This window comes from Chinchilla lanigera, unplaced genomic scaffold (genome assembly GCF_000276665.1).
Source record: "Chinchilla lanigera isolate Chin_1 unplaced genomic scaffold, ChiLan1.0 scaffold00126, whole genome shotgun sequence".
In the NCBI taxonomy this organism is placed as follows: Eukaryota; Metazoa; Chordata; class Mammalia; order Rodentia; family Chinchillidae; genus Chinchilla; species Chinchilla lanigera.
This window is the reverse complement of record NW_004955527.1, coordinates 582190-594997: the sequence shown is the minus strand read 5'-3', so window position 1 is coordinate 594997 and position 12808 is coordinate 582190.

Sequence of the window (12808 nt, the reverse complement as noted above, 5' to 3'; positions counted from 1 at the left end):
GAAGACCGTGTGACACTTGCCTGGAATAGCAGAGGTGACAAGGGGGGGCCGGCTCCTGGGATTACGATAAGGGCCGCCAGCCGCTTGGTATGCCAGCCCGGCCTCTGCGCGCCTTCCCTTCCATACGGGGAGATAGGGGTGATTTTCCATGCTGGTGCCTATCTGCTATCAAGACGAAACATTCAAATGTAGCCGTACGTTTCCAACTCCACACCACCCTGCAAGATACCACCTCCTCCAAAGGAAATGGAACCTTGTGATGTGAAAGGGGAAAAAAAATTAATTGAAGTAGCCAGGTCATTCCCTCCCTACCGACTCCAGGATTTAATGAAAAAATGGAGACCGTTTTGAAGCCAGGTGTGCAAGTGGGGTACAGAAAGAGAGGGCTGGGGGTGGGAGGGATGGGTTTGGTCTGCTTGGAGGAGGCACCACACATCCACGGGGAGGGGTCCCCTGAGAGCTCGGGGTCCCAACCCTGGTGTGGGGACTTGGACTTCAAAGTTGTAAAATCTAACTGTGGGAGGGGGGCAGACCTGGGCCCAAAGGAGAGGTGCCAAGGTGGGAGCGGGCGGGTTATAGGGACGCCGCTTCCAATCTTAATAAAATGTTACCAGCGAAGAAAGAGGCTTCTGGAAGGTTTGAGTTCTTTCATTATTATTATTTGTATTATTATTTCAGGGTTTGGGATTGTTTCCTGGGTTCAGAGGCTGTCAGCAGAATATTTATTGTACTGTATGGTGCATTAGTAACGAGATTGTCTTCCCTTTCCACAGCCGACTTCAAACCCCCATCTATCTGGAAGGAGATGTATTAAGTAGCAGGATTTCTTTTTTGCCAAAGTCAGCAGCTACGGCAGAGACGTCCCAACTCCTGGAACCCGGGCTTCGTGGCGTGGCCCACGGGGCCTCAGGCAGAGAAGGGAAGGCACATGGGCTCTGTGCCCTGTGCCCCGGCTGAGTCTGGCACCGAGTCATCCCCATTTCTCTTGGCCACCGCACCTGGCAGCTCTCAAACTCCTCCTACGGCTGCTGTGAGCCCGAGGGCCTGGCCCTGCCCCGCCGGGTCCCCCCTACCCCAGCAGGGCACCACACCCTAGAACGCCTCCACACCAGCCGCAAATTACAGCCTAGACAGCCGTGGATTACTAGCTGGCAGGGGAGGAGCCACCATCCCCCCTCCAGCAGCAGCAGGGGGACAAAGGGGCCGGAACAGAGAGGCTGGCCGCCCAGCCAGCGCCCTGCCCGCAGCAGCTCCTCGTACAGGTTTTGCAGGTCTGCCTGGAGGGAGGCGGGAGAGACATGGCCACAAGCCATCATTACAGATTGGTTCAGGGACAGGGGTCTCTGCATCCGCTCCGGCCTCAGTGGGGACTTGCGGGTAGCATCACGCCTGGTCCCCTACAGCCCTCACTTCCCCCCACCTGTAAACCAAGAGGTGGGCTCAGATCTTAGCTAGGGATGGCCCTAATTCCGGTCATAATAATGACAAGACAGGGAGAAGAGCTGTGGCCAACCTGTCCCCAGGGGTCCACCCAGCCACACCATGGGTGGGAGCAGAAGGCAGGAGAAGACAGCAAGGGGAGCAGCCCCAAGCAGGACAGGCTGGGGATGCGGGGACTGGGGAAAGGGTGGAGTGTGCCCTGTCCTTGAGCAGGTGGTGGCAGTGGCTGGACCTCGTCCTGCCTGACTCCAAATCCCTCCTCGTGACTCTCGGCCCGCCCGCGACGGTTCTGCAAGTCCAGGATTATACATTTATCTTCCAACTTCTCATCAACCTAAAATAAATAAAGACATGTGCCTGGAATCCTTAAGCTCCTGGATGAGTTCCTGGCCGCAGCCGTCCCTTCCTGGCTGCTGCAGACACCAGGGGAGCTGTGGGGACACCCAGGCCGGGCCTGTGTGCTGGGAGTGGACAAGGAGTGGAGGAGGCTGCGGGCCCGGGTCACACTGCGGAGATGGCACATCTCAGTCTGTTTTCCATCCCTGTAGCCAAAGCCCTTGTGCCAGGTATTTTATAAAGAAAGGAGGTTTATTTACTGCCCATTCTGGAGATGCAAGAGCATGGAGCCAGCATCTGACTGGGTTGGGTGAGGGCCTGCTGGCTACATCACAGCATGGCCAGGGCATGCTGGTGGGACAGCCAATGAGAGGGGCAGATCAGACAGGAGCCAGCCGGATGCAGGGCCAGGCCCTTTCTTCTTCTCCTTCTCCTTCACCTCCTGCCCAACTTGCTCCTCCTCTTTCTTACCCTCTTCTTCATCCTCCTCTTCCTCCTCCTATTCTTCCCTCTCTCTGTCCTGCTTCTCCTCCTTTTCTGCTTCCTCCTCCTCCTTCTATTTTGGCTCAGGGCCAGGGTGAACCCAGGATCTCCCACAGGCTAAGCCTCTACCACTGAGTTGTACCTCAGGAAATGGCTTGTTCCTGGATCTCACGGAACTCACCAGCATCCCAAGAAAACTACATGCATCTCTCCCGAAGACGATGTCCCCAGTGACCCAATCACCTTCCCCTAGATCCCGCCTCTCAAAGGTTCCAGTGGCTCCCAACATGGCCACACTGGGGCCAAGCTTCTGGTGCATGTACCTGTGGGGGACACCCTTACATCACACCCCAAGCTGAGCACACTGTTGCACACGGCCTTGCCTTCTCCTCCCACCACCCCCTGTCCCCAGGCCCAGCTCTTCCCGCTCTGGACCACTGTGATAACATGGGTTCTCACCTGAGCGTCGCCTGTGTGCTGGGTGGGAGGATGGGGGGATCCTGGATCCTGGGCATTGCAGGGTGTTTAGTGGTGTCCTCAGCCTCCACCCCTGGATGTCTATGGCAGGCCCACCCTTGTGTGACCACAGCTGCCTCCAGGGGCTGCCACATATATAGTTGAGAACCACTGCCCCAGCAGGAGCAGCCTGACCCAAGTGCCCTTATCACTTGCGGTGCCTTTGGCAAGCAGCGGCCTTACCTCTCTGGAGCTCAGTCCCCTCATCTGGAAAATGGGGAGCCTCAGGGCCTACAGCTCATGCTCTGAGATTCCATCAGATAAAGCTTGTGGGCTGCACACGAGAATGTGCTCAGTAAAGGAAACGGCCATGAAGCTGGAGGAGCAGATAGGGTCTCCAGAGAGGGTCAGCTCCCATAACAGAAGTCACTAGAGGGGTGTCCAGTGTCCTCACAGGTCAGGCACAGTGCAGTGTCGCAGTTTACAAGCAGACTCTGAGATCCTGACCGCGAAGGTCCTAGGAGTCACATCTCCAAGGCCTTTATCCAATGACCTCACATCAAAGTTCACTTCCATTCATTACATAAACAGAGGACATTTAACAATGTCTAAAGACAGTTTTGATTGTCACAGTTGATAACAGGAGTAAGGGAAAAACGCCTTAACATCTAATGAGCAGAAGCCAGGGATGCTGTGAAACATCCCACAGTTCCCAAGACAGCCCCACCACCAAAAAAACTACACAGACCAGCATGTCAGTGGTGCCTCGGTTGAGTGATCCTGGGTCAAATGATTTGGCTTCATTTGCTTTCTCTTTTTGCTTAGGCCACTAGAAAGCTTAGAGCAAAGTTTTGAACTCAACAGCCATAGTTTTTCTCAGTCTAAGGAATTTTTGCTTTTTTTGTTTTGTTTTGTTTTGGGCGGGGGTGTTTTTGTTTGTTGGTTTGGTTTGGTTCTACTATTGAGCTATACCCTCAGCCCCCAAGGTTTTTGATTCAAGGTTTTCTTTCCCCAACTCCTATGTGAAATTATCCCATATATTCTTGTATTCTTTTTTCAATAGGCCTATATGATTTTGGTTTTATTGCTTTCAAGAGACCATATACATGAACCAAAACACAAACTAGTACCTGTTGGTTTTTAAATTTTAGGTAACTTTAAAATTTTTCAAGGGTTTATATTTTCTTTTATAAGTTATTTCATCCTCTCACAGCCACATAAAGCAAGCAAATGGGGACACTGAGGCTCAGCCAGGCAATTCTGTGAGTAAATAATGACGCTGGGACTTATACCTGAATTGAACACAGTGTCAGAGACTAAGCATATTAATCTGCTTAGATGGACAATAATAATATTAATAACCAACTAGGTTTGGTGGTACATGCCTGTGATCCCAGCATTCTAGGAGGCTGAAGCAGGAGGATCCCAAGATGTAGCCCAGTTTGGGTAATTTAGAGACACTGTCCCAAGGAAAAAAAAATTAGTAACAATTCTTTAATTCTTTCTTTTTTAACAATTTTTATTACATTAATCTGAATTAACCGATTAATCCCCACTGCAAACTTTAAAAAAAAAAAAAAAAAACTATTTCTTTTACAACAGGAGGAAACCCAGAATTCCCGGTCAATGGGTATGACTCATTCTGTGGCCCAGGCAGGCTAACATCCCAGATGATTCATTTGACTCTGTTTACTTGTTTTTTCTGCTGGCGTCCTCATTGCAGTGTCCCCCTTCCTGTCCCCTTCATGGACTGTCAGTCAGGCCACCCAATGCAGAATGCAGAAGCAGGGGCATCCATACCGTGGAATATTACTTGGGATGAAAATAGACACAGTGCCGATTCGGAATACAACATGGTGGAGCACACATTTGCACCCTGCAAACACGCAGAGTAAAGCAGAGGCCGGAAGACATGCACAGCGTGGTGCATTTGTATGAAACACCCAGAGCAGGTGCCTCTGCGGGACACAAAGTAAATTTAGCTGCCTGGGGCTGGGGCAGGAGGAGGGGTGCGGAGTGATGGGTACAGGGCTTTGCCTCTGGGTGACGAGAAAAATGTTCTGCAACAAGACGGCAATGGTGTCACAATGTGGCAAAGGTTCTAAACGTCACTGAACTGTACAGTTTGAAGCGGATAAAGTACATTTTGCATTAGCTGTACAAAAAGCAATCAAAAGGCGAGCAGGGTGGTAGTGGAAACGAACAGGAAGGAAGAGACAGGAAGAGGTAGAGCAGGGAGAAGAAGGGAGAAAATGCAGAAACCACCTCAGTTTCTGGCCCAGGAGAGAGTGAGCCCCATTTCCTTTCCTGCCTTCCCGTCTCTGCCAACCAACCGAGCACAGAGAAGACGGGGGATGAAGGCGTTCACGGAGCAGCTGCGGCCTCCCCAGCTGTGGAGCGGGATGGACGCTCACAGAAGTCTCCACACGGCCCCTCAAAGGGTTATTTTGTCTACACAATCAGCACAGCTGGCCTGAAGTTTAGGGCTTTGTTTTCTTTTCCCTCGCTCTCCCTGGCCGCTTTAACTTGGTGAATAAGCAATTTGAGAATGACTGAGGAAAAATAACATTTGCACTCAAGCCTGGGATTCCAAATTGCCCAATTAATGGGAGAAGGGCAAGTGCGTTCTCTGAAGGAGCTGGCCGCAAAGTGAGTTTTGGTCCTGCTCCAAATGATGGAAAACCAACGCCAAGGGAGGCCCAGTGGGCTCTGCTGCTGCCGGCGCGAGAGGGGAGGATTTTACTGAACAGGTGGGATCATCGCAGCATAGTATCCTGGGGGAAGGGACAGGAACCCACAGAAGCCTCACTGAGCAGGGCTCGTGGAACTTCTGTAGCCATACAGCAGAGCATTGTGCAGCTGCCTGCAAAATTTAAAAACCCAAGCATAAGAAGAACTATTTTCATCCAGATCCGAGGGAGGAGCACTTGCACCCACAGCAGGGAGGCAAATGTAGGCACAGGGGAGAAATTGTGGGCAACTAGGTACAAGTGCAGGGAAGTTTCCGTGATGACCAGGCAGCCTGCCTTTCATGCTACAGACTTCGGGAAGAGCCAGTGTTGCTTTCATAATCCAAAAGCATTTTTTTCCAAGTATTCCCGGTGAATATCAAGGACCAGCCTTCCCTTTGAAGGCTTCTAGATTGCAAATGGTCTAAACTCTCCACTGCTCTGCAGCCACAGTGGGGGGAATTCAGATCACAGGCAAATAAGTGAGGGCAGCAGGCTGCTCCCAACCACCACCCAACCACGCCGCCTCTGCACAAAACAGAGGAGACACAAGCCTCAGCCTAGAAAGAAGTGGGGTGCAGAGTTTTGGGGAACACAGTCTCCCGCCAGGACTTCTTTCTCTGAGAAGCTCAGGATGGGGGAATCATTTGGGATCTAAGTTTAGCCAGTTCTTCAGGAGTCCTTTTTCTTTTCTTGCAGGGCTGGGGCTCGAACCCAGAGCCCCACACAGGTGGGTAAGTGCTCCAACGCTGAGCCATACCCCCAGACCACAGATTCTTCTTCCTACCGCTGTGACCTTCACTTCTGCTCTGCCCCTGACTCGGCTGTGTATCCTTGGCCAACTCACCAGAACCACACGCCACACTACAAGAGATCACTGCTCCAGGATGGCTCAAAGAAGCAAGTCCTGGGACTCAGATCTTGCCTGGAATGGCGGCGCGGTCTTCAGGCCTCTGGTCTCATGGTTCCTCTCCATGGACACACCTGCGAGGCAGGAACAGCTCCCCCAAGGAGGAAGCAGAGGGAGGCAGAGGCTAAGCCTCTGGGAGATGTCAGAGGCAGGATTCAAACCCAGATCCCTGGTGGCCGCAGAGCCCGAGTTCTTCAGAACTATTTCTTGTGTTTGTACTGCACAGTCCTCTGGTTACCCAGCGGCTTGAGGGTTCACACCACTTTGAAAGTTCAGAAGATATCTGTGAAGACTCTGAAGATCATAATAATAATAATAGGTATCTATTATGCAGCTACTAAATGCCACCAATTGCACTAAGTGCTTTTCATACATGACCTCATTTAATTCTAGCGTGAGTTTGTCAGAGATAGGATTTAGTATCAGCTTCCATTTGCAGATGACCAGATGAGGACACAGAGAGGTAAACCAGTTCACCCCGGAGCACAGTCAGTGATCTGAACTGCACAGAACCCAAGGTCTTGAGGATCCTCTCCTTGCGTGCACTGCAGTGGGTCTCTATGTGGGACAGGGGTGGTGGATCCTAAACTGACTCTTTGTCCGGAATGCTTTTAGCCACGGGGCCACTGGCATCCTCTCTCCACCTCCTGCTTCCAGCAGGGAGCAATGCCCTGGGCCCAGAGCACTCGGTACCCAGATCTCCCATTAGAGGAAGAAAATAGGAGCGGCAGGCATTGTGCAGTATGATCTGGTGGACGCCATGGCTCAACTGCAGAAGACGTGGAAGGTGACCTTTGCCTTGCTGGCTCACTGAGAAAGTGCAGTGTCCACTTCCTAAACCTCTGTACCTCACGGCACACCTGGAAATGGACACTATGCGAGCAAACAGGAGCACTTGCACCTGGCTCAGCCATCTACACACACACACTCTCACACTTACACTCCTTGGAGATACAGAATCAGCAAACTCTCCCATCACCAAACTCTAGCACTTCCTTTGCACTGGAAGAGAAAAGAAAGAATTCACCTTGGGAAGGCTTGGAGAGACTCCCAGCTCATCCCCAAGGAAACTGCTTTAGTGTAAACTCACGGCTTTCATGCAAACCCACGGGCATCCTCGACTACATGAAAAAATTTGTGGCTCTCCAGTGAACGCATTTGTTTGTTTGTTTTTTGGATTTTTGGTTTTTTTCCGGTACCAGGAATCAAATTCAAGACCTTGCACTTGCCAGGCAGGCGCTGTGCCGCTGAGCTAAATCCCCAGCCCCGAACGAACACATTTGAATGGTCCATATTTGCAGCAATCAGAGATGGGCCAGCATTTGGTTCACGTATCTTTCAGAGCGTGAAGAAAGCAGGGATATATCCTTACTGTCTGCATCATTCTTCCTTTCTACGGACTTCAGCCCACCTCAGCCTTCCGGATGCATACATGTTCATGTGAAGCAAACACTGCACATCACACACATGCATTCTCCCTCTCTCTCTGCAGGTCCATGGACTTCTTCCCTAGGCTGAGTCACCATCTGGAGCACACCCTTCTCATCTGTCTCATTAACACCCAGTTCTGGAAATTCAGAACAATATAAAATCTCCAGGTTTCAAACCAAGGATTCAGGTAGAAGGTCCATCAGACCCTGTAATTAATCAGAGGGGCACACAGACACCCCCAGGGGAAGTGACTCATCCAAGGTCATTCAGCGAATCCATGCTGGTGCCCAAGTGGACACCCAGGCCCCCTGGCTGCCTGTCTGGCACTGCCCAGCGAAGTACAAAAATAGAGGGCATTGTCTAAATCGCAAAGAGACAGACAACTTCTCCATCCCGGAGGAGAGACCACGGAGGGAATCTTCGCAGGCACAATTGCCACAGAAAGTTTTCAAAGACTTTCCTAGCCTAATATATGTAAAGAAATCTTTGGAGAGTCGTTCCCATTAATCAGCTGTCAGCAGCGCTCCGAGGGAGGGGAGAGGAAGGGAGGAAGGAGGACACTAACTCATTTCCCAGAGCCTGTCTTCCAGATTTCAAACATGAGTCCAGCAGAGCGAGCCGCTGCGGGAGCATCTGAGAAAATGAGGGATGCCTGGAGCCCCCTCAGCTATTCTAAGCCTGCATCCAGATCCCTCTGATTTAGTGGCTCCGTCAGAATCTTCTAGAAGGCCAGTTAAAACATAGACTCCTCCCCCCCACACACACACCCAGAGTGCTGGTTCATCCTGAGGAGCTGCATTTCTAACCAGTTCTCAGGGCCTGCTGCTCCACAGCCCAGACTTTGAGATCCAGTACTGTGCGCTATCAAAAGCTGTTTGGACGCTTTCTACAAAAAAAGTGAAAAAACTATGAGATTCTCCTGGAGGCAGAGTATTGTAGTGGTCGGGGCTGGGGCTGGGACCGACTCAAAGTGGAACAGGTGTTGTTGGCACTGGAATTCCATGGAGACTCCACGCAGTACATGTGTCCTCCCCAAGTCAGGCGTGGTGGTGTGCACCTATAATCCCAGCACTCTGGAGGCTGAGGCAGGAGGATCACCACAAGTTCAAGGCCAGCCTGGGCGACATTAGTGGGTTCACGGTCAGTCTGAACTACATAAAGAGACCGTGTCTCAAAAAATCATTTTTTAAAAAAGTATACTTTCAGATGCTGCCTTTGTCATGGAGTAGAAGCAAATCATACTTAAGCCTCATCCTTCCTGAGAGAAAAAGAACAGCGAGGTGGCACAGGGTCCTACAGGGACATCCAGAGTAGCTGCACTATGGGATTGGAGGGCAATCAGACGCTGAAGCACAAACATGGCCCTGAGTCCATGGGATAATTTTGACATGGATGTTCTTGTTTTTGAAAGCCACCATAGAAAATTTAGAAAATGCTTGGAGGTAAAAAGACGAAAATAAATAGAACTCAAGCTCACCCCTTAGCAGTACCCCATCATTGTTGGACCCTGTGCTTCTGGCTTTGTTTTTCTATACATAAGTATCATTTTCCTCAAAGGAGGATCAAGCTGGTCGGGAGGCTGCCTTCTTTCATTCGATGCTTCATGAGCATGTTGCCAAGTCATTGAAAATCCTGCGAGATGGTATAGTTCAGTGGACAGCACAAGCCCTAGGGGCTCAGTGGTAGAGCGCTTGTCTAGTATGGGAAGCCCTTGGTTCCATTCCTAGCACTGCCAAAAGAAAAAGAGAAAGAGAGAGACGGTGGGGGAGAGAAAGGATGGAAGAGGAAGGAAGGGAGGGAGGGAGGGAAGGAGGGAGGGGGAGGGAAGCATTGGAGGAAGGCAGCTATGGAATTTCTGAATTCACATTGATATATACCTCTTACTAGGTAAGGAATCTTGGACAAATTAACTTCCTCATGCCCCCATTTCATCATTAATACAATTGGGCCAATAATCTTAGTGTTTATCAAACAGCTGTATTAGATGAATTAACCTAAGTTTTTCTGAGATGAGGACCTTACTACACAACCCAAGGTGGCCACAAACTTACAATCTTCCTGCATCAGCCTCCCAAGTAGCTGGAAGTACAGGCGTGTGCCATGATGCCTGGCAATTGTACACCACCCTGTGATGGGCCCAGAGCCTTCCATGAGGTGTGTGCTACATAACGTGTTTGTCAGTATGCTATGGTTAGATATTCTTATTGCATCCAGTTTTCTCTACTATGAAGAATATCATGATGCACTTCCATCTTTGCACAAGTGGGTGAAGAATCGCTAGACACACAAGTGATATGCTGAGGGCAGCTTGAAATATTTCCACAGCGTTTGAAACACACTTCTCAAACTGACCTTCAGGAAGCTGGTACCAATTTGTGACAAAGAGTGTACAAGAACCAAAAGTTCTGGAGCCCTCCGTGACCCTAAAAGTATCATTTCCCCCTCATGATTGACACTTTGATTGGTGAAACTTTCAAGTGTGTCTTTCATAAGTTGCCTGTCCTTAGGTTGCTCCTAAGTCCTTATTGAATTGTGAGAGCTCTTTACATAGCAAGGATGGTAAGGAGCCCTCGCAGCACTGGATGAAACCCCTTCCCTCTTTTTGACACTTGTTCTCAATAGTTCTGCTGGGGTCCTTTCCCCTGGCAAGTGACTCAGTCACCAGGGAGTGCAGCCTCCGCCCCCATCAGTATTTTCCTGCCCCATTCCCCAGCCCCGGGCCCTTTCTAGTGTGTAGCCTAGGGCAGTCCCTCTGATTTACAGTCCCCCCTACAGAATGAAAAGCCCCTGGTTGGAAAGTAGTCTATCAGGTCTTTCCAGAAGGCTGAAATGACCCCAAATCCACTAGGCTCCTTCCCCTGCTGGTTGCCTCATAGGTCACAGGTCATAGGTCATCATGCCCCAGTGACCCCCGCAAAAGGGATAACTCCAGCCCCCTGATGATAACAGTTGATGCTGGCAACTGGCTTCACTACCCACATCTCTAAATTTCCCGACCATTTTGGTGGAACGTAGGTTGCAGCCGAGGACTACAAGAGGAAGAATCATATTCAATTGAGGAAAGTGAGAAGAGCTGCCCCTCGCTGAGCCCTGCTCAATGCCCGTTCTGAACACGCCTTATCGGGCCAGCTCTCCCCACCAGCTAAGAATTGCTGCACTCGTTTCTTAAAAGAGGAGGTGGAAGTTCAGAGAGGTTAAATCACCTGCTCCGAGACACCCAGCTCCGAAGGAGGGAAACCATCATGAAAATGCAGCCTGCCAGGTTCCAAAGCCCTGTTCCCTGGGTTCAGCCCTCAGCTCTGTGACTCACTTGCTCTAGGACACCAGAAAACCACTTTCCCTTCACCTGGAGACAGTGTCCGCAGCTCCCACACCACACAATATAGAGGCTGGAATTATGTTTTCACACAATGGATGTAAAGACTCAGTCAGCTGGAGGAGACTGACAAAAGGCCAGGCATCTTCCTGGGTGGACTCAGGGATACAGGCAGTTGTTCACTCCCACCTGCAGCTGTGTCAGCAGATGTGGCCAGATGCCTCTGGCTGCAGGACGGGTCACCTGCGCCCTTCCAACATCACAGTCACACTTATTCATTCAACAGCACTGCTTTCCAGGTCCTGGGGCACAGGGGACTGCGTCTGTGACCTCAAGGAGCTCACAGTAATGCACACATATGCACATACACTCATACACACACAGACACATCACACACTCACAAGCATACATCACACACACACATGCACTCGCATGCTCAGATCGTGAACACACTCATACACAGACACACACACAGCCCATGCATCATGCGCACACACATATGCTCATATCACACACATGCACACACACATCATGGACACACATGTTCACATGATGCACACCCATGCATGCACTGAAACTCGGAGACACAATATGCACATACATGTGTGCATCATGGACGCAGTCATACATGATCACATCATGCACAGGCATGTTCATATCATGGGCACACATGCACACACATGCCTGCATGATGCAAACACATGCACAATCATACACAGGCATATTACAAACATACACGTGCACACATCACAGACACATAGTCACACATACTCACCTCATGCACACCATATGTTCGTGTGGTACACACATTTATGTTCTCCCTGCGTTTGGATTTTCCTTTGCAATGTCTTTCTCACCCTTGAGTCTCCAAGGTCTCAGAGACACAGAACCCCCAAAGAGCCCAGCCCTCGTGGGTCATGGCAAATCCGTCACCTGAGTCCTTGCAGGCAGGTGTGGCACTGCCCTTTTCGAACTCGGCAGCTGGAGCTGCCGCGAGATCGAGATCAGCAGGCGAGCATTCAGCAGAGGCAAGAACAGTGCCGCCCACAGTGCACTGCATCTGCCCTGTGAGTTAGCTTCTTACTTAAACCAGCCCTACCTGGGCCAGTAAGGACAAATCAAACACAAACCAAGGGCCACACTATCTGCAGCAGGCCCCTACGCAAACCCCGTGTGTCCATGTGAACACTGTATGCTGTGACCCTATGAAGGCAGGCATGTGAGTCTCCCACGGCCGTGGTAACAAATTACTACAAACCTGGTGACTTAACGCAATGTGGAACTTGTTCCCTGACAGTTATGGAGTCAGAATCCTAAGTTATGGCCCCTGGACCAGAACCAAGGTGCCAGCCAGTCGGGCTCTTCCTGGAGGCTCCGGGGAGCAGTCTCCTCACCTCCTCCAGCCTCTGACGGCTGCGGCCGGTGTTCTGGACTCAGCCACATCACTCCACTCTCTGCCTCCTCTCAGTCACCTGATAGTGGATGGCACTGGGATGGCATTTGCGATTACAGCCCCCCGATAATCCGGGGCATCTCCCCACCGCGAGACCCATAGTTCAGCCCATCTGCGAGGCCCTTTTTCACTATCAGCTAACAATGACAGGCCCCAGAGGTTAAGGCTGGCATCCAGGGTCCACATCCAGCCTACTCAATTGATGGAGGCCAACTTAGGGACTGCGGTGTCCTGTGGGGAGCAAAGAAAGGTCA